Consider the following 23,043-nt stretch of genomic DNA (forward strand, 5'->3'; position numbering starts at 1 on the left):
TCTAGTCTATCGTCTGTGTTTCTAATCTGTTGTCTTCGAGTTTTACTCTGTCGTCTACATCCTTAGTTCTGTCATCTTCGTCTTCAGTTCTATCATTTGTAAAGTTAATCTATCGTCTGCGAAGTTAGTCTGTCGTTTACAAAGTTAATCTGTCATCTGCGAAGTTAGTCTATCGTCTGCGAAGTTAGTTTGTCGTCTGCGTTGTGGGCTAAAACTATTTTGTCGTCTTCAAGTTTTGGCGTCTCTAATTTTCACATTGTCGTCTACATCTAAAATTATTTAGTTTCCTGTTGTCTGCGAGTTTCAATGTCTACGTAGTTTGGCGTCTTCGAGTTTTATCATTTGTGCGTTTTGGCATCTGCGCTTGTATTCTGGCGTCTTCGCGTTTTGACAGAATTGTCCAATTTTTAACAATAATTTTAGCTCACTGATTGACTTGCAGGTTTTAACTAACAATTTTCATGTAGAGAAGTAACTTTAAGAACCTAAAAAGCAAAACTAATAGTGATTTTCATCACTAAGGGAGATTTGTAGTGATTTTTATCACTTAAACCTTAAAGGCTAATAAACTTGAATGGATTAAACACTTTCATTTGAATGCATGAATGTCTAGATTAGCCCACATTTGGACTTTGGTGCTTAAAATGGACATGAATGTTTAGATTAGCCCACATTTGGACTTTGGTGCTTAAAATGGACATGAATGTTTAGATTAGCCCACATTTGGACTTTGGTGCTTAAAAAGGACATGAATGTTTAGGGTAGAAGACACCTTTGGATTTGGTGCTTAAAAAGAATTCACATCATCCTGAATACTTTAAAGGATAATGGACATGTATACCTAGGCTAGACAATATTTGAAATTGGTCCTTAAAATGGACATGTATGCCTAAGCTAAATCACATTTGAGTTTGGTGCTTAAAATGAAGTCATACATTCTTGAATGCCCTAAGGTAAATTGACTTTATTTTTTGCATTTTTTTTTTTAGCATTTTACTTTCACGTACTCGCTTTACTTTCTTATTGACGAACCTGCGTTTTCATTTACGTTGGTGCTATTTCAAGTTGGAAAGAACCTTACATGTTTTAATCACAAATGTCTTCAAGTAGATAGAAAACTTAAAAGCTTCATTGGGAAAGAACAAGTGTTTTTTAAACCCCAAGACCACTTACGTATTCTCTCCCCTCGCGCCTTTCGGCGATCTTGGGTGCACAAGAAATAAGTGATTTTATTTTTTATTTTTAGGAGGCCTTCTTGGAGATTTCATCACCCCTTGAGATGACCTCAACTCCAGTGTTCTGGTGGAGTATAAAAATCAAGAGGTGAATCGAAAGACACCTCTCTTGGAAGTGGAATATTGTCACTCTTGGCTAAGCCCCAAAGAACTTTATACCTTTAGAAAGTGAAGGAGAAGATTTGGGTTACTGTCTCCCCTCGGCTGTGTGGCAGTATTTCTTTTCATCTACAGATTTGGGCCTCACGTACCTTGTTTATATTGAGGACTCCCTCTAGATAAGCCTTGTTCATCCTAGAGATAGCCTTATTAGGGTTGTTGACGTGTTCAGCGTACTTGTTCAAACATTTTTTTAAAAAAACCAAAGCCAAAAACATCAAATGAGTTCTAAAACGAGTGAAATTGTGAGGTAACCTTTCATTGAATGAGATAGGTTAAGTGAGGTCTTCTTGACTCACAGTTACTTTTGGTAGTTTGCATTTTGATTGAGTCTAGTCACTCTAAATTTGGGTCTTGTTTTATTCCTGCCATGATCGATAAAGTCAACCAAGTCAAACATAAGAAAGTGAAATTGTCCAAACCACCTGTCTACAAGGAAAGGAACAACCTAGCATACAGTGACAAACAATTTCAATATGCTATCAAAGACATTCAAAAAGAAGAAGCTATACAAGACCGTTATGATAGAATTGAATACAATGGAAAACTTCGAAACTGGTATGTTTTCCCAGGAGTGAACCCAAAGTTTTTATTTCCAGTAAACGAGGATTGAGATAGCCACATTAGTAACCACAACCATATCTACCTTCATCTTTCCAAACTTCTAGTCTTCCATTTTCAAATTTTCTTCTAGAGAGCTTAAACCTTAAAACATCTTTTGACATTATAACACTAGACCTTTCATCTATAAGCAAACATTTATCCTAATCACACTTACTTATTTGGGATCACAAGTCTATCTCCAAATAGTAAGCAATCAATTTGGTGTCCTATCTTACCTACAAGATCACTTGGCTATCTTTGGTAGGAGAAATATACTACTATACTCTAATCACACTTTGTTTGCTAAACCAAGGTCTTTTGTTCAAACTTGGGTAGTTGACCCTTTAATCACATAAGGTTAATAGCTCTCATCCTCATTTTCTTTTTCTTCCACAATATTTCACCCCTTGGTTTGGTTACTCTTGTATGGTGCACACACGATCAGGAAGGTTCACGTTTAATCCCATGTCACATTTGTGGGAATCATTGAGGCAACCAGAGATGGAGAATCTTTTTCCTCCACTCACGACTTCATTAGGGAACACAATTCCCTCTAGTTCAAACCTTGGTATGCTTAACTCAACATCCACACGAGAACCAGAAGATCCCTTCCATAGCACAACTTTGGGGGATAATGACGATGAAGTATACCAAGATGAAGATCCTATTGACCCTAACGATGTACCTAATGATGTCAGGACATTCCTTGCAAACCCCTACAATGTGGAAATGATGGAAAAATCCATTAGGGCAAACAAAACTGAGATATTCCTAAATTTGGTCAAGGATGGTGTTAATGTTCCCCCAAGTTTTGATGAGAACACTTTTTTTAGAAAAATTACAAAAGGTGGTGCACCCATGTTGCCCACTTCAAATGCAGCTCCAACTTCTAGCAAAGGGAAAGAAACCATGATGATAACTAGTGCTATGCCTACATCTAGCACTTCAACACAACCTACATTTCAATTGAGTGCAGAACATATTCAAAAAATCATTAGTGCCATGCCTAATGTTACCACACATGCTAGTATTCCACAATCTACCTTGACAACTTCAACTGTGGGATGCTTAGGCATTGGACAAGTTCCTACTCAACCAATGGCAATTCAAACACAACCAATGCACTCTTCTTATTTACAAGTGCCAACCACTATGGTAAAGACATTCGTGCCAATTCCAACAACTACATATCAATACATTGGCCAAAGTGGAGTGCCTCCACCACCTCCCACTACATTTGGGACTCTCCATAATTTAGGAGGTGGATTTGTGAACACCCAACAATCACAAGTGCAACCTAATCAAGATTTGGCTCAACAATTCCAAGAATTGTGAAATTTGGTCCTTAACATGAACAACAAAGGGGTGAAAGATGTCTCTTTTGAGGAAATTTGTCCTTTTCCATTTGATAAATCCATTAATATGGTGCCATTTCCAACTGGTTTTGAAATACCTAAATTTGACAAGTATACGGGAGAGACATGCCCCGTCACCCATCTCAAGGAATTTTCTATTTTGTGCCAAGAGGTAGCCTACAGTGATGACTATCTTAAGAGACTCTTTGCACGAAGTCTTGGAGGCCCCGCACTTGAGTGGTTAATGAATTTACCTAAGGGCTCCTTTACTTCATTCAATGACTTGACAAGCAAGTTTATAGCACAATACTCTTACAACATTGAACATCATGCATCATTGAGTGACTTGTGCAACACAAAACAACGAAATGGAGAAACTTTTACCAACTTCCTACAAAGGTGGAGACATCTTGCTAATCGTATGCCATATAAAATTGAGGATTCCCATCTTGTGGATATATTTATCAAGAATTTGATACTCGAAATGTCCTTCCACATGAAAATGGCCAGCCCCGAAGACTTTTCCACTTTAGTCAAAAAGGGCAAGAATATTGAAAATAGACTTTTGGAAAAAGGTACCATCAAACATTATAATTCATCATCCTCCAACAATGAGTCAAACAACAATAGCAAACCCAAATTCTGGTCCAAGAATAAGGGTGTTACACATGATGGTGTTACTGATGTCAAAAACCTTCAAGGAGAGAACAACAACAACTACCGCAATCGAAACAACAACAATTCAAATCATGACAACCAAAGCAATCAACAATCTAGAAATCAAACACAATTCTTTCCACGCAACAACAACTACAACTATGACTATGATCAAAATAGAAAGTTCACTAACTTTTGTGAACCTTTGGAGGCCATCTTTCAAAAATTAGTGGATCACAACTTGATGGTATTTCCTAACACACGTCCTTTTGACGAAAATCAACCAAAATCAAAATGGTATAGGGAAAACAAATATTGTAAATACCACTGTATCAAGGGACATGACACCAACAAATGTATCAAGCTCAAAGTTTTTATCCAAAATCTTGTCGATGATGGGGAAATTGAGGCGGAAGGAGGTCCAACCTCTAAAAATGCTAAATTGAAGATATTTCAAAAACCATTTACTGATCACAACAATGATAACAACAATATCAACAATGCAAATCAAGCCTCCACATCAAATGCATTACCTTATGATTATTCCACTAACCACATATCAGGGTTTGACTCCTTGTGTGGTCACATTGAAGAAGTAGACACTCATGTGAATACCCTCGTTTCACAAGCGGCTGATTGTGATGCCACCACTCAATGAGGAAGACTCACTTTGCAAGCTGCCATTCCTAATAACACTAATCCAACAATGCCACATGCACCTGCTGCGCCATCCACCTCACAAAGGCCCACTTCTCATTATGATGTGTTGTCCCAGCTAGGTAAGACTCCTGCACAAATCTCCATTTTTGAGCTTCTTACCACATCACCCATCCACAAAGAGATCTTGGAGAAGGCTCTTTTAGAGTCTCATGTTCCTGAAAATATTAATGCTTCCCAATTCACTGCCATGATTGGAAACCTTGCCTCTCAACAACACCTTGTCTTCACAGATAAAGATTTCCAAGGTCCTAATCCCCACCATAATTTGTCGCTCCACATTGAAGTCCTTATACAGTGACATAAGATTAAAAGAGTCCTTATAGAAAATGGATCCGGTTTGAACCTTTATACATTGAAAATGATTCATTTCTTGGGACTACCAGAAGATCTCCTAGATGTTAATAAAAGGATCACAATAAAAGCATATGATGAAAGAGAAAGAGAATCAAAATGAGTCATCATGTTGCCTCTAAAGGTTGGACCAGCCATCATAAATACTGAATGCCATGTCTTAGACTTGGATTTTCCATACAACATCTTTCTTGGTAGACCGTGGATACATACACTAAAGGCGGTCCCATCCACTTATCATCAATGCTTGAAATTTCCCCACCAAGGAAGAGAGATCACAATCCCAGGGTATCCCACCCCTTTTGAATTTTGTAAAAGATTGGAAGGTGCACTAATGAATTTTTGTCCAATAAGTGAGTTTGCCAAAGTTGTGCCTAAATCTCTCACCATAACAGAACCACCTTCCACAACAGTACCAGAATTAGCTAATGAGGATTCAAGCTCCCACAAGGGAAAAGAGAAGGTTGAAGATACTAAAATTAACACCACAAGAAAGAAGGTCACTTTTGCTGATTTAGGAATGGGAGCGTATAAGTTTGAAAATGCCTTGTGTGTGGGACAACTACCACTCTCCCCTCATTCCTTTGGAAAACCTTCTCAATTATCACCTTCTACTAATAAGGAAACCATGCAAGTTAGCAAGACAACATTTGAGCATTGGGGTTCACTTAGTGATGAGCACATGGAAGATAACATCCTAGATTGGCTATATTATGATGGAAAAGATGAACCTATAGAGTTTCCTAAGGATAAATATGTTAAGGCACCTCCCATTATTGAAAACATGGGATACCATGGTACCAGCCTTGGACCGAAAGAATATGGAACTAGACAACCCTTAGAAGCTAATAGCTATCCTAAAGGACGTGGATTGGGCTCCATTAAACTTAAGGTATCCTTTGCTGACAACTATTGTACGGTTGAACTTGATTCTGAGACTGAAGAGGAGGAATTCTTTGAAGTACCTTTCCAATACATTGAAGATGACCTAGATAATTATGTCCACACCATTACCATAGATGACCTTCCATCCATTAACCTACCTCTCACCAACCCTGACACGATAGACTAGAACCTTCAAGATACACCACCAACTCTCGATATCTGTAAGTTTGATGAAGCAGTGATGGCACTTTTTGGCCTTAAGAATCTCTGAGATTACGAACATGAGATCTAGTACAATGAGAAAGCCTACTTTGGTAGCCAAGTAAACTCTCTTAGTCGCAAAAGTGAAAAAAAAATGGAAAAATAAAAGAAACATCCTCTAGTGAAAACTCTTCTAGGACACTTTTGGATGAAGAAAAAGATAAAATAAAGGACGCATCTTCTGGTGAAAACCTCTTAGAGGTGCCAGAAGAGGGAGAGCTTGACTTGCCATTCAGATCCTTGCCACCAGAAAAATCACCTATTTTGAATGAAGACACAATTTCAGTCAACTTGGGAACAAAGGATAGTCCACAAATCACCTACATTGCTGCTACCTTAAGTCTTGAGGAACAAAAAGCCATGACTGAATTCTTAAAAAAGGGAAAAATCAATTTCGCATGGACATACAAAGACATGCCTAGCTTAGATACAGATTTGGTTGTGCATCATTTGACAATTGATCCCAAGATGAAACTAGTAAAGCAAAAGTTGTGCAAAATGCACCCTAAGGTAGCACTCCTAGTCAAAGCAGAGTTACAAAAAATGTTAGAGGCAAAATTCATCCATCCTATTGACTATCCTGAGTGGGTCTCCAACATTGTTCTTATAGGGAAAGCATCTGGGGGCATCCGTGTTTGTTCAATTTTTTGAGATTTAAATCTCGCATGTCCTAAGGATGATTTTCCACTTCCTAACATAGACATCATAGTGGATTTGACTACTGGACATGAGATGTTGTCTTTGATGGATGGGTTTTTCGATTATAACCAAATCAGGATTGCAGAAGAGGATCAACATAAAATGACATTCACAACCCCATGGGGAACCTTTTGTTATCAAGTCATGCCTTTTGGCTTGAAAAATGTTGGCGCCACTTATCAATGCGCAATGACTACCATATTCCATGATCTTCTACATGTCATAATGGAGGACTATGTTGATGATATCCTAGGAAAATCCAAGACAAGAGAATCCCGCATTGATGTCCTTACCATTATTTTTGATAGGTTGGAGAAATATAAAGTACGTCTTAATCTTAAGAAATGTGTATTTGGGGTCAAATCAGGCAAACTGTTAGGCTACATTGTGTCAAGAAGAGGTATTGAAGTAGATCCAGCAAAAGTGAAGGCCATCATGTATATGCCTCCACCTACCACATTGAAAAAACTCTGCAGTTTTCAAGGAAAGTTACAATCTATTAGGAGATTTGTGTCACAACTAGCAGATAAAGTCCATACACTTCAGCATTTTCTTCGCAAGGGAAACAAGTTTCAATGGGATTGCCTATGCCAAAAAGTATTTGAACAAATTAAGACATATTTGGCTAATCCTCCAGTTTTAGTGCCTCGAGTTGCAGGACGACCATTGATTTTATACATTTCGGCTACTTCAGTTGCCTTAGGAGCACTTTTGGAACAATTAGATGATAAGGGGAATGAGCAAGCCATATATTACCTCAGTCAAACACTTGTTGGCTATGAGTTAAACTACACTGTTATTGAGAGAGCATGTTTGGCTGTAGTCTTTTGTATGCAAAAACTACATCATTATATGCTTAATCATACTACATATCTCATTGCCAAGATAAATCCACTCAAGTATTTTCTATCAAAAGCCGCCCTCACTGGTCGAGCAGCAAAATGGGTCTTAATTTTAAGTGAGTTCAACATTGTTTATAAGGATCGTAAGGCCATTAAAGGACAAGTAATTGTAGACTAGCTTGCTGAAGCTCCTCTTCAAGGTGACCATCTCATTGTAGCCAATTTTCCAAATGACACAATTATGACCCTAGCCCCTACTACACCATGGAAATTGTTTTTTGATGGATCCTTTACACAAAAGGGATCGGGGGCAGGAATTTTGTTTGTGACACCACAAGGGGATCTCATTCCTAAGTCTTATAAAATCTCATTCCCTTGCACAAACAATATAGCTAAGTATGAAGGTTTGGTCATAGGACTACGTCAAGCTATCAGATGAAATATCAAAAATCTTCTTGTCTTTGGAGACTCACAATTGGTCATTAAACAAGTCACAGATGCATGCCACACCAAGGATGAGAAATTGTTGCCCTACCGCAGAATAGTTGAGGATCTTAAGCAGCATTTTACAGAGATTGTTTTTCAGCAGATTCCAAGGGCTAATAATAAAGTAGCAGATGCCATGGCTACTATTGCCTCTATGATTGCCATGCCAGAATATAGTCCTAAATGTGAGTTTCTTGTTGAGAATCTTTTTACTCCTGCTCATGAGCAAACTAATTCAGAGTTGGTGTGTGAGATTGTTGGTCCTGAGTCTCCATGGTACGCTGACATCTTTGCCTACTTACGTCACAAAACCATTCCCATAGCCCTCACCCCAAATCAAAGCAAAACATTCGTCTGCCAAACCGCCCGCTATACCATCCTAGGTGATACACTTTTTCGAAAACACTTTGATGGAACCCTCCTCCAATGTCTCAGTTCAGATGAAGCCCGAATGGCATTAGAAGAGGTTCACCAAGGGATTTGTGGTGCCCACTCTAGCGGCCTTACGTTAGTAAAAAAGCTTCTTAGGACAAGTTACTATTGGCCCACTATGGAAGCAGATGCATATTAGTTTGTGAAAAGATGTGTTCCATGTCAATAGCATGGTGATTTGATACATGCTCTCGCCTAAGACCTTTAGCCCACCATCACTCCATGGCCCTTTTCCCGCTGGGGATTCGATCTTGTTGGTCAAGTATACTCAAATTCCTCAAATGGCCACAAGTACATTATTGCCGCCACTGAGTACTTCACAAAGCGGGTCGAGGCTATTCCATTAACCTACATCACTAGAAAACAGATCTCCAAGTTCATCCTAAACTACATTATTTGTCGTTTTGGTATACCTCACGATATCATGACTAATAATAGAACCCCTTTCAAAAATCAAGAGGTTGCCACACTGTGTAGGAAATTCGAAATCACCTAGCATTTTTCCACCGGATACTAACCCCAAGGCAATGGCCAAGCTAAAGCTACCAATAAAACCATCTTGAAAATCTTAAAGAAAAATGTTGATGCAGTTGGCCATGATTGGCACATCCAAATTACTCTCGCCCTTTGGGCCTACCATACCCCCACAGGAGCCACCCCATTTTCCCTTGTTTATGGTTCCGAAGCTATCTTGCCCATCGAAATTGAGCTCCCTTCCCTCAGAATCTCTCTCAAGAACCTCATATCCGAAGAAGAATACCAAGTTGCTCACTTGCAAGAGCTAGCACTCCTTGATGAGAGACGACTCAATGCCCTAAACCACCTCCACATGTATCAAAATCACCTTCAGCTTCAGTATCATAAGAAAGTCAAGCCACGGGAATTTGAAGTGGGTGACTTAGTTTTGCAGCATAATATGAAGAACCTCCAGAACCATGAAAAGAAAGGAAAGTTTGAGGCAAATTGGCTTGGTCCGTTTATCGTTACCGCCAAATATGGTTCTGGGGCATATCAGATTGCTACTCCAGAGGGAGATCCACTCCCTAAGCCTGTAAATATCCAGCATCTCAAGCAGTTCTATGCTTGAGCCTTTGTATTTTTTGTATAGTGTTTATAATCCCGAAAAAATTCAAAAAAATTAGAAAATCAAAAAATCCAAAAAAATTCATAAAATGTTCCTGAAAAAAGCCCTAAAAAGCAGAAAAATGTTCCTGAAAATGGTATGGATTCATCCATTGTCTATAAGGCTCATTTTGCTTCATTCCATTCCACCATTCCACTTCCCTTGTGCAAAGTCTTATCTAGCCTTTTGTGTTCCATGCATCTAATAAAAGACCTCTTGTCTGCGAGGCTCCATTTCACTTCCATCTTTTGAAAGACCTCTAGTTCGCGAGGCATTTTCTGTCAAATGATTGTCATCCTATTACGCTGAGCTTTTTCACAATCGTGACCACCCTTGGACTTACACAAAATCACCATTTAAGACTTAATGCTTCAAGAAACTTGTTCGCTTCATAGCCCTTGCCGACAACAAACAATTTTATGATCATTTGACATTTCAACTTGACACATAGGATGCATCCTTCCTATAGGTGACATTATGACATTCACTTCTAGACCTAAGGTTCTTGGCAGGAATTGTGGACTGAATGACTACTTGGTCATGAGGTTTCTTTTTGGTTGATTTTATTTGTGTGTTAGTGATAGCCTTTTATGGTGCACCTTGATCTTCCATATTTTGGTCATACCAGAATAGCTGTCATTAACTACACATGTTTTTGTGGTATGATCTATTTTTGAGACTTTACTTCATGTGTATCAGTTTCAGGTTATGTTAATGCGTTGTGTAATGGGGGCAACGGGTTAGCACACGTCCCACCAAAGATCCCTAAAAGACTTTGGGTGTGCCCAGACCTCTCTATTGCGTATATGACATTTGATCCATTATGACTATGCAAACTACACCTATTGTCCTAAAGTCTCTATGCTTTTGTATGTCTAATCCATGCAAAAGAGTCATGTCATTTATGCTTCTATAGCATATAATGCATAAACTCATTTGCAAAATCAACTTAAGGTGTGCTCTCCATATGAACACAACGGAATCTCTTGATATCATGTAGTTAGGATGCATGTAGTATAGGGTTTCATCTGAGTCGTGCTTGAGACAAGGTCCTATTTATTTCCCCCCTCCTATGCTCCGCTACTAGGTTTCTAGGAGTGACCGTTATGACAGATATTGATTCATTAGTTCATTTTCGTTAGGTTGCATTAGCTTCCCACTTTTGCATTCATTCATTGCATTAGTGTTCATTTGATTCATTTCATTTAATGTTCATTAGATGTTTTTAGTTCCTTTTATTAGGTTGCATTAGTTCATACATTCATTTTAGTGATCACATCTAGCGGCATATACATCGTAATCACATCTAACATATATATATCATGCATCCATAAAATAATGCATACATCTCATCATCGCCCACTAATCTGCATCACACACATGTTAGGCATCATGTACATATGCATACATCATAGAAAATATCACATAGCATCACATCTTGCATCACAAGCGTTAGTATCCACATCATAAATCCATACATATACATCCATACACATAGAATCATCAAATCATGCCATGTATATATCTCAAAAAATAATGTCTGTACAGTCCATATACATCATTTAAAATCATGTAGTACAAATGCATCTGCACATATCTGTCAAAAACACTGATCACTCTATGCAATCAAGTAGATGGCTGTGAGGGCCCTGCCCCCCCAGTATCCCCCCCTCGAGGAGGTCTTTGCTATCCTACGAACTGCTCTGATCTGGCTCTGCCACCTGAGATCCATGAGATGGCTCCCCTCTCAAAATTTGGTTGCTGCTGGTCAGCAGGCACGACCTCCCTATAAAGTGACCTATAATAGGTTGTCTCTTGTATGGCCCGCGTCTCTACTCAGCTAGCTATGAGGGCCTCCTGCAGCACTGTGACGGCTGCCCTTGGCTGTACCATCTGCATGGCTATGTCCCATTGCCTGCAGTATCCATCCAGCTGCGCCTGATGGGTGGCCCACTTGGCCTATAAGGCGGCTACCTCCGCTCGGAGCCTCTCTACCTCTACCCGATCCTCCACCCCTGTCTGGGTGCCCGTCCCTGCAAACTCCCCAGCATCCACCTATGCCTGTAAGGCTGCTAAGGCCTCCTATGCACTATCCCCCCTAACCCTCTGCACCTGCAGCTCTGCCTATATGGCCCCCATGGCCTACTCTAAGCTGTCTGCTCGTGCCTGCTGCACTTGTGCTACCCCCTGTAGATGAGCTACCTCTGTCCGCAGGCTATCCCTCTCAGCCCTAACCATGTCTGGGTCCTCCCCCTGTACCTGTCCCTGCGGAGGTACCTGCGGTGGTGCCTGTGGTGGTGCCTGCAGTGGTGCCTATGCATGTACCTGTACCTGTACCTGGGGTGCTATCTGTGGTGGCCCCTATGCTAGTACTGGCCCTGGCCCTCTCCGCACTCAGACTCTACACCCATGTGGTCCCTCCTGTGTCCCTTGAGCTGGTGGTGGCATCATGGTTACCTGCCCACCATCCCCTGCTCCATCCCCCTCTCCCTGTGCTTGCTCTGCTGGTGGTGGTGACCCTGGCACTGTCAGCCTAACCCGCTGGTGGGCTGCCCACCACTGTGTGTATGCCGGTGTCATACCTGCATCTCCCCTGTCCTAGCCATGCACCCATGGCACTGCTGCCATCCCCATCCAAGAAGCTCGGGCCAATCATACAGTGGTCTCGTGTCCCCATAGCTGGCCATACTCTCGTGACACCACAGGATATAAGAATCTATCTGCTACTGTATCCTGTACCCTACCAAACTGCCATCGCACTCGAGAGGGCATATAGTGCATGATCACGCGCATGGATCGGCTAATGATTCAACAGTCTGTCTGTGTGTACGAGAGGTACATCTGATCCTCCGTGTCATATTCACCCCCCACTACTAGTGTCTGCCCCCATCACTCTACCCCATCGTACGAAGTCCACTCGAACATGATGATCTCGTCTATACATTGACGCCAGAACCCCATAGACTCCGTTGAGGTATACTGGATAGGAGGCCGGTATCTACAGGCATATGGCTCCCTAGGCTGCCTAGTCTCTCGCTGAGTGATCGACCGTGTGACTCCGATGTGCTCCCATGACCAAACCATCAGTAGTGTCAATCCTGGTCCTACCATGCGTTGGGTTCGATATGCACACATGTGCAGATCATGATATAGCTCGGCTAGGATAGTCTGTCCCTAGCAGTAGACTGCTCCCTCCTCCTGTAGCAGAGTACTCAGCACTCATGTCCACCCAATCGACCATTCATGTCCTGCATGATCTAGCAGCATCCGCCATATCAGTGAGACTAGGTAGACCGCCAGCCTCGGTAGCCTCTACTCTAGTGCGCCCCTCCATGATAACCATGATCGCTGGATGGGCAATCTCTATCTTTGTCGGCTAAAGCACTCCCTCATAAATGGATCTAAACCCTCTAATACATACTCTGGGTAGGCACCTCTGATCGGTACTCACAATATCTGCCACACATCTAGGAGTGTGACTGTAGTCTCCCCCATCAGTAGATGGAAACTCCCTGTAGGCGTGTGTCATTGCTCTATGAGAGCCGATAACTGTGCTGAATGGGCCCTCAGATCTGGCCACTCATGAACGTGCTCTAGCCCGCATAGTCGCACGTGTCCCCAATCCACGTCCGTCAGCCTCTCCTGTGTCATCATGGTCGGAGGATAATGCTCCCTTGACCTAAACACCACCGTCTCCTCCTGCAGCATAGACATGTAGAGCGTCAGTTTTACTAGCCTGTGATGTCCTTACAGTGGGGCATCTTTCCTTGCGTCCCTCTATTTTACCCTCATTGGCGTGGCCATTTTCAGTGTAGATGTCAATCTGCGTAGACGCTGATCAGCGGAGATGCTGATTTGCGTAGACGCCGATTAGCAGAGACGCTAATTCGCGTAGACGTCGATCAGCGGAGACCTTGATTCGTGTAGATGCCAGTTCCATGTTTTGTCATCTACAGAGACGACAATGTAAATTTTATCTCCGCTTCCCTTTATCATCTGCTTAGACATCAGGATAGATCCTGTCGTCTCTGTGAGCGATTTTCCCTCTTTTGGCGTTTACGCAGACGACAGGATGTTTCCTGTCGTCTCCACGGACACTGAGATCCATGCTTTCTTGTCTGCATAGACGACAAGGTAGAGACTGTCATCTCCACTCGGACCTCTTTTTTAGCCCATTTATGACCTAATAAATGCGCCTAGTCTAGCCTAGCCTACCAAAACACGAAAAAGATCAGATGACTCATCGGTGGGCCTATCTCGGCTGCCCGCTGGTACTCTCGGATGCGCTCACCAAGCTGCAAATGATCAATGGGGTCCATGTTTGCTCTAAATGCTCTACTCGCGATGTGACAATGACCTTCTTTGGGCCCCTCAGAGGCTTATATAGGGCCCCTGCGAACCCCATTTGCGCCCATGCCTTTCTTGAGCCGTGCCCGTCCTCTTTTTATTCGCAAGTCATGCAAATGTTGTCATTTATTCTCGTTTTCTATTCTTTTTCCTATTTCTTAAGACCTTTTTCACAAAAATTACCCAAAATTTATTCTTTTTGTGTAATTTTCGCGAGGGGGCACCCTCCTCCTTTGTTGTCGCCATAGGACTCCTTCCTTCTCTCATGCAACCTATATTTTCTTTTCTTTGATATGAAGCTATTCCGACATAACATCAAAGAGGGGCAAAATGTAGACACTTAAAATCATCCCTAAAGACTATATTAATTAATTTTAATATCGTCTGTGACATTGTAATTAATTATTAATTAATTAATTATATTGTTCACATTCCTCTACTTATTTAATTAAATTATTTTAATTAAATAAGTTCATTCTTCTAAGTATTTAAGTATAATTTAAATGCTTCTAGCCTTAATGTGTTAAATTAATTTAACGCATGATCCTCCACATTCCTCTTTTTAAATAAATTTTACTTATTTAAAATTTTGCACATCCTATTAATTCATCTAAACCCATGATTAAATTAAATCTCATTTAATTTAATTTTAAACCTAGTCTAGAGCCTAGCCTATACCCATCACTCTCATCCTTCTAAGCCTACCCACTACTTAATCTCACTATTATCCTAAATCTCTTTCTAAACACCTTTTTAGCTCCTAAAAGTTTGCTCACACATGTGTGAGAAGCTCTTGATCCAATGAACCTTCCATTTCATTTATGACTCTTACACCTCTTACACATTTGTCCCCCACTTCTTCCCCCAAGGTTGCTCACACATGTGTGAGCACACCTTGAGCCTCTCAATCATTAAAGACTCTTTTTGACTCTTGCATGGCTTGTCCTCTAGCCCATGTGTCTCCCTTGTGGTACCTATGTGGATGCCATATGGATACCACCTCACCAAGCCCTCCCTCAAGCCTATAAATATAGGGCTTGTCTCAAGCATTTGCATCTCCCATTTTATTTGCATTGTTACCATGTTGGTTTGAGATTTGAGTTTGCATTCATAGTTTGAGCTTTCATGGTAGTTTGAGTTTGCTGTAGTGGAGTCTCATAGTGATTTTGTAGATTCATATTAACAATTTGGTAGTTGATTTAGTTTACATTATGTATTGTTAGTCTAGTTTCTACATGCATTTGTAGCTTGCATTTTTATCATAGTTTGCATATTTAGTTAGTTCTTTCATTACATATCATCTTCATTTTTGAATGCCTTCAAGAATGGCTCTCTCCATAGCCATTTCTTGAGGTGTTTTTCATCTCATTTAGTCTAGATTCATACTTTACTTGCATACACACTTGCACTCACTCACTCAAGAGATTCATTTATTGTTGTGTTTGGGAGAGCACATCAAACACCCCCCCCCCCCCCACCCCCCCATCTTAACACACCAACAAGGCCTCTCATGGGTGTCCTTGTTGAGCTGTAGAGGTGGCTGGAAAGTTGGATTTGTAGGTAGCTTAGGGTTGCAAAACCCAAGCAAGCATTAGTTGGTATTTTGTTCTTTTCATTTTGATAAGTCTTTGATGCAATTTCAAGATTTTAAACTAGTGTTTGTTTGTTAACCCATGCTTCTTGCAGGTCTCATTTTCTAACACACAGAGACTAAGATAACAGCTATGGGTTTAAAAGGTAAAGCTCCTATTTCTAGTGTTTCTATTGCTAGTTGTGCTTCTACTTCTATAGTTAATGATTTCTCTGAAGATAAGAAAAGGAATGAGTTGTTTCATTTAAGGGTTGTTGCTAAGAACAGTAAAATTGATGCACTGATAGATAGTGGTTCTCAAGTGAACTTGATTTATGAAAGTATTGTAAGAAACATGGGATTGAAAAGCACATTACATAAGAACCTTATCTACTAGGTTGGATTTGTGAAAGTGATAAGTTGCAAGTAACAAGACAATGCACCTTAAGATTCGCAATCACTAGTAAGTTTGTGGATGAAGTACAATTTGATGTGGTTCCACTAGATATCTGTGGGATAGTGCTTGGTAGCCCTTATCTTTATGATAGAAAAGCAATTTTCTACAAGGAGAAGAATCATTATCACTTGTTTAAGGATGGCATTTAGTATGTTGTACATTCTCACAGGATTAAGACTGGTCATGCTTTTGCAAACACAGGGCAGTTAAAGAGGGTAATTAATGCAAGTAAAGAGTTAACTCTTATGTCTGTCAGTACAGGTGGTTCTACACTTGAACTTGGAGTAGTTAACCAGGGTCAGATGTTGCAGGATGCACCTACAGTATAGCATGAGGAAATGATGATTGAAAGCATTAATGATTCCTTGCGTAAAATTGTTCCTGTTGTGAAGGATCGGTATGTTTTTGATTTATTCTCTTTCATTTTTGCATTATTGTTCAACTTGATGCTAGTCAATGTTTGTTGGTTAGTGGCTACGACAGTTGATGTAGATGCTTATGGAAGTGATAGAATAATGTTTATGATCAACAATGTTGTTGCAGTCTTCATTGTGCTTGTGAGCGAGGCATTCAGATGTACAGATGATACAGGACAAGTGGGGAGGTCAAGTACTCACTTTATGTCAGAGTAAATGTCACTTTTGGAGGTCCAAAAGGTCTTCAGTGGGGAGGCTTGATCCGGTGGATATTTTTAGTGAAAATTGAAGTGTCTCATTTCTCTCCAAAATCTACACCATTAGAAAGATCTTAGAGTTCTAATTCCAACACAACTTGAATGGATAAAAATGGATCTAAATATAGAAGTTATGCTCAGTCAAAGTTTTGGTCAACAAGTAGACTAGAGGGCTAGATAAGGGGTGAAATCAAACCATCTCAAAAGTGGTAAACAATAGATTTCAAAATGAAGAGCCCAATGAGAACTTTCCAATGACGTTCGTTTCATCAAAAATAGACTTCATATGTGAAAGTTATGGCCATTTGAATTTTGAAGGCAAAATGTAATAGTGATGATGTCATCATGATATCAACAACTCAGGTGATGACATATGTCAAAAATATGAGCAAATAAAATAGTGCCACATGGCACCTCAAGCTCAAATTTGGTGGTTTAAAAATTTGTTGAAGAGGTTTGAACCTTCAACCTCTCATTCCCTACTTTCCCTCCTTGCCACTAGACTACGTGGAGCATTTAAGAACTTTATAACAGATTTTTCATTTAACCTATGGATGCCGCCAAAACACTTGATGAGATTTGAACCCATGACCTTGCGGGTATGGCAAAATTGTGATTACCATTGCACCATGCGTTGGACTTGATGAGCATGTGGCAAAGTTTCTATTTAACTTTTGAAACAAACTGCCCACTCTTCAAATAGGGCTTATTTGTTATTTTATTAATAACTAAACCCCAAAATTGTATAAATGCCAAAATCTAAAAATGGCAAAGGGGGTTATTCGAAGGGGGTGTTTTGTTTTATACCCTTAATTGGTTTTGAGCCAATTTAAGAAAATTATTTTCTATAAAAAGAGGGGCAGGATGTCATTTGGAGGCAATGGGAAATTAAGGGAGACTTAGAGAGAAATTTCTATTGGTGAAGTTTTCCAAAGGAATAGGGAGATTTTTTTTTTTTAGGAGATTTTTTTAGAGCCATTTTTGTACTTTGGAGAATTGTTATGTTGTCGAAGTTCTAGAAGAAATGGTCTTGGTGCATAATTGTAATTGATTTTTGGAGATTAATCAGATTGGTTGTACTCTATTGGAGCCGACCCAGAGACGTAGTCACATTTGTGGCGAACTCTGAAATCAAACTTTGTTTGCACTTTCTATCTTCTTTTCTCTCAATTCTATTTCTCATCTTAAGTTTTAATTTCATTTATGTATAAATGTATTAAGACTTCCACTGAGTTGTGTTTTTAATTAAGCATTAATACTGCAATTAGTCTAGATCCGTCCATTAGATCAAACTAATCTTACTTTATTCCTTGTGACTTCACCATTTTCATCTAGCTTGTTTCTAAATACCCACTTGGTACCAATTACATTTTTATCTTCTGGTCTAGGAACTAGACTCCATGTTTTGTTCTTCTCTGTTTGTTCAATCTCTTCTTTGATGGCTATACTCCAATCAACATCTTCTAATGCATCTCTTACTAACTTGGGTTCCTTCATGCTTAGAAAACATGTATCACTTCTCAGTCTATTTCTTGTCACTGGTCTAGCATCTTTATCTCCAATGATTTGAGTAGCAAGATGATGTCTTTTGACATATTTAGACAATCTTGGTTCAGCTCTTGTTTCTTCAATTTGTCTTTAAACTTCATAATCACTGTGTATATCTCTATCGGGTATCTTAGTATCTCTTTCATGTTCACTAATCTCAGAATTAGAATGTGCATTTACTTCATTATGTAACTAGGCATCTGAATGTAGCTCGATTTCTAAATGCAACTCATCATTCATAAGGTGTGACTTGGAAGTCACTGAAACTTTCTATTGATTTGTAACTTGATTTGTAGCATCTTCTTCAACAGGCATTCCTTCATAAAAGTATATAAATGATTTGTATTTTTCTAGCTTTTTCATAGGTTCAGCCTCATAAACTAATGTATATTCATCAAAGTTCACATTTTCACTTTCCACAATTTTATTAGTGTTAGTATTTAAACACTTATAAACTTTACTTCTTGTGGAGTACCCTAAGAATATACCTTCTTCACTTTTTGCATCAAACTTTGCATTCTTAACATCTTTAAGAATGTAACATTTGCTTCCAAATACCTTAAAGTATTTTACATTGAGTGGATATCCATACCATAGTTCAAAAGGTGTTGAATGAGTACCTTTCTTGATTTGCACATGGTTCAAGGTATAGACAATTGTGCTTATAGCTTCTCTCCAGTATTTCAAAGCAACATTCTTCTCTATCATGAGTGTTCTAGCATAGTCCATTATAGATTTGTTTCTCCTTTCGGCTATTCCATTTTTGGAGCTGTTCTAGGGGCAAATTTCTATCTTTTGATTCCTTTGTCATTACAAAACATCTCAAATTCATTTGATGTGAATTCTCCCTCTCTATCAAATCTCAAACACTTTAGACTTTTACCTATTTCCTTTTCAACTCTTGCCAAGTACCACTTAAACATTTGGAAAGCATCAGATTTATATTTTAGAAACATAACTGTCATCATCCTAGAGTAGTCATCAACAAATAGCATTATGTACTTATCTCCTTTGTAGCTTTGCACATCAATTGGTCCACACAATTCAATATGAACAATTTCTAGTATTCCTTTAGAGATATAAGTTTTACTCTTAAAACTTGACTTTATCATTTTGCCTAACTAACATTGTTTGCACATTACATTATCAGGCTTCTTTAGCTTAGGAAAACCTCTAACTTTCTTCATGTTATTGATACTAACTAGGTTATCTAAGCTAACATGACATAACCTCTTGTGCCATAGCCATACATCATCAAATTTTACAAGTAACATCCTCTATGTCAAGATAGAATAGATTACTTCTAGTTTGATCACCTTTTCTAATCAATTTCCTATTTGTGTCATATATCTTAGCTATCTTGTTTTCAAACTCAACCTTACATCCCAAATTATTTAGTTGTGACACACTCAACAAATTATAGTTAAGTCCTTCAACATAGTAAGCATTGTCACATAAAATCTTGTTTATGAGTTTGATAGAACCTTTTCCTTTTATCAAACATGGTGCATCATTACCAAATCTTACACTATTTCCATCATAACAATTCAGGGTAATGAACTTACTTTTATCTCCAGTCATGTGATTTGAGCATCCATTGTTAATGATCCATCTATCATTCTTATTCGCACAAGTCACAAGTGCAGTTGCCTCATCTTCATCAGATTCGTCCTTCATTGCAACATAGACCACCTCATCATCATGTTCATCAGAATCATCCTTTGTTTCCTTCTCAACAATGTCTTAAGACTTCTTGTCTTTGTCTTTGTAGTCCTTGTTGTCTTCATCTCTTCTACTCTTGTACTTGTCACCATCTCTATAGTTCCTCTTCTTTGGGCATCTAGCAGCAATATGACCAACTTCATTGCAATTGAAAACAATGATAGGTAACTTACCTTTGAACTTTCCTTTACCTTTGTGGAATCTTCTTGCTAGTAGTGCTTCAAGTTGTTCAACATCCTCCTCATCTGTATCACTGCCAATGGACACATACTTCTTCTTTTTCTTCTTCTTTTTCTCATCAGGTTCTTTTAATCACACTTTAGCTTTGAAAACAAATTCAATCTTTTCAGGTTTGTAATTATCAAAGTTAGATAGCTCAAAAGTAGTAAGTCTACCTACCAGACTTCAAGTGATAGCTTATTCCCTGGAATACATTTCAGTTTTTGAATTGTAGAAACTCTAATAGCATTTATAGGTAGTAGTGTTCTCAAAACTTTGCTTAAAACAATTTCATCATCTAGTTTGCCATTTGCTCCTCTTATTGCATTAACAACTTCTTTTATCCTTTCAACATATTGAGCAATATTCTCACCTTCTTCCATTCTCATTTCATCAAACTTACCTCTAAGGCTTTCAACTTTGGCTCTAAGAACATTGGTGTCTCCTCCATAGATGGTAGTTAGGGCATCCCACATTTTCTTTGCACTATCAAGACCTTTGATATCATCAAATTTGGCATAACTTAGGGCAGAGGCAATCTCCAACATTGCCTGATTGTGTTCTTTTTGCTTCCTCGTATCTTCAGTAGTAGGGGCACTAGCGGGATCAACATGCTCCATAGAAATGGTAGATTGTGCATGATCTCCAAGTCCTTGAAGGTGTAGCTTCATCAAACTTTTCCATGTAGAAAAGTTATCTCTATTGAGCTTGCGTATTTCTCTTTCAGACATCTTGATCTTTGTGCTTCTAGCACCTTTAAACTAGTTCTCTCAAGTAGCTAGGCTTTGATACCAATTGTTGGAATACTTTAGAATAACTGAGAGGGGTGGTGAATTAGTTATCCAAGGTCTAGATGAATAAATAAAACTTTTCACAACGTTAGTGAACCCATAAAACATTTATACTCATGCATGCATCCATAAGATTATGCAATCACTTAAAACTTGTAGGTTATGGTCAAATCAACTTGTGAAAATGTAAAGCATGAAACATAATAGATTCATCAGCACACTTGACACAATGATTTATGTAGAAATCCAATTTGGGAAAAACCACCAGTAACATGCTACTCTTTTCACTCTTCTAAAGTGATGCCCTATGAAAGGCCAACCCTGTTAAAGGTTACAATACATAGTGTCCCTGTTAAAGGATTTCAATCACCTTATTAGAAGTGAACCTTGTTAGAGGACTTTAGACCATTCACTTGGAATGTCACCCAGTTAAAGGATTTACAAATGACTGTTAGGTCAACCTTAATCTAAAGGATTTACCTTAGACTAATACAATTGTTAGAGAGTAATAGTAATGCTTTGATTTGATACAACTTACAACTTCACTTGCACATTACAAATCTTTGTTCATTCCTCAATTTTTCATGGCCTTCATACTTTGTAGCTTTGATAACTTGTTCACCCTTCAAGCATTCATCTCCTTAAGTCTTCTTGCTTAACATGCCATTGCAGACTTTTCTCTTAGGTCACTAGATGAAGCAAAACCCTTGTCTCCTTTAGGTTCTCGCACATAACAACCTTGCTTCATGACTAGCCATCCCTATAAATAGAAAATTAAGATGTTTTCCTGCTCATTTTCCATCGTCCAATTCAGGGTTCAGATGGATTGGGTAAGATACAATGTATCTACCCAATATCTCATATCTCTTCTAGAAACTTCTCTTAGAATCCTCTTTGAATTTGCCTAAAAATGGTTTACCTTGAATTCTGTGCCACTAGCTCATCAACCTTATCTTCCACTTGGTTTACACAATCCAAGAAAAGAAACTTGTCAGCTCAAATTCATTGAATCTATGATCTTTTAAATAATGCAGCAGCTCGACATTATCAAGCTTCTGATGCTTGACACATATTGCATTACTTGGCATCCATTGTGAAATTACTCGGCATGAACTAAAGTTTACTGGTGCTTGGCATCAACTAAACTTTACTTGGCATTAGTTGTTCTGCTTGGCATACACTAGAATGAACTTTTACTCAGCTCAAACTAATTTTTTGTTGTGCTTGTATTGACTTCGCTCGACACCTACTATCCACTCGATCAAGCTTGGCAGACAAACTTTGTGTAACTTGTTCTTCTAATCTTTCTTAGTATAACCAACCTTTGTAACCTTAAGTAGATTATCAATACATCATTTCATCACTGTCTCAACTGATCCTTGTACTTCATTACATAATCATAACTAAACTTTTCCTCTAGGTGCTATTGTTACATCTTTTGATCAAATCCTCTTCATCAATCAAATAAGTAATAGTGCTTGAATCTTATAAGCAATTGTCTTGTCAGCAAATAGTGGGTTTGACATCAATGACAAAACAATGATTGAAACATGTAGTCTTCTCCAACAGTCTCCCTCTTTCAACAATATCTCTCAACAATGATATTTTCAATCTATGTTCATCAACTAACCCATCTTTTGGTTCTACCTATGCTGATCAATAGAAGCCTTGAAAAACTACTAAGATGTCTCACCAAGGAATATGGTCAAACATGGGATCAACTCATTGGACAAGCATAGTATGCCTATAATGATACAGTGAATAGGTCCACTAGTAAGAGCCCTTTTGAGATTATTTATGGCTTACATCCTAGAGGTATATTTGAGTTAAGGGAATCGATGTAAGGAATTCAAGGAAGATGATATGCAGAGGACTTTTCTCAGTCCATGAAAGAGGTCCATGACAGTG

This window comes from Cupressus sempervirens, chromosome 7 (genome assembly GCF_028749045.1).
Source record: "Cupressus sempervirens isolate cs-2001-9-10 chromosome 7, ASM2874904v1, whole genome shotgun sequence".
In the NCBI taxonomy this organism is placed as follows: Eukaryota; Viridiplantae; Streptophyta; class Pinopsida; order Cupressales; family Cupressaceae; genus Cupressus; species Cupressus sempervirens.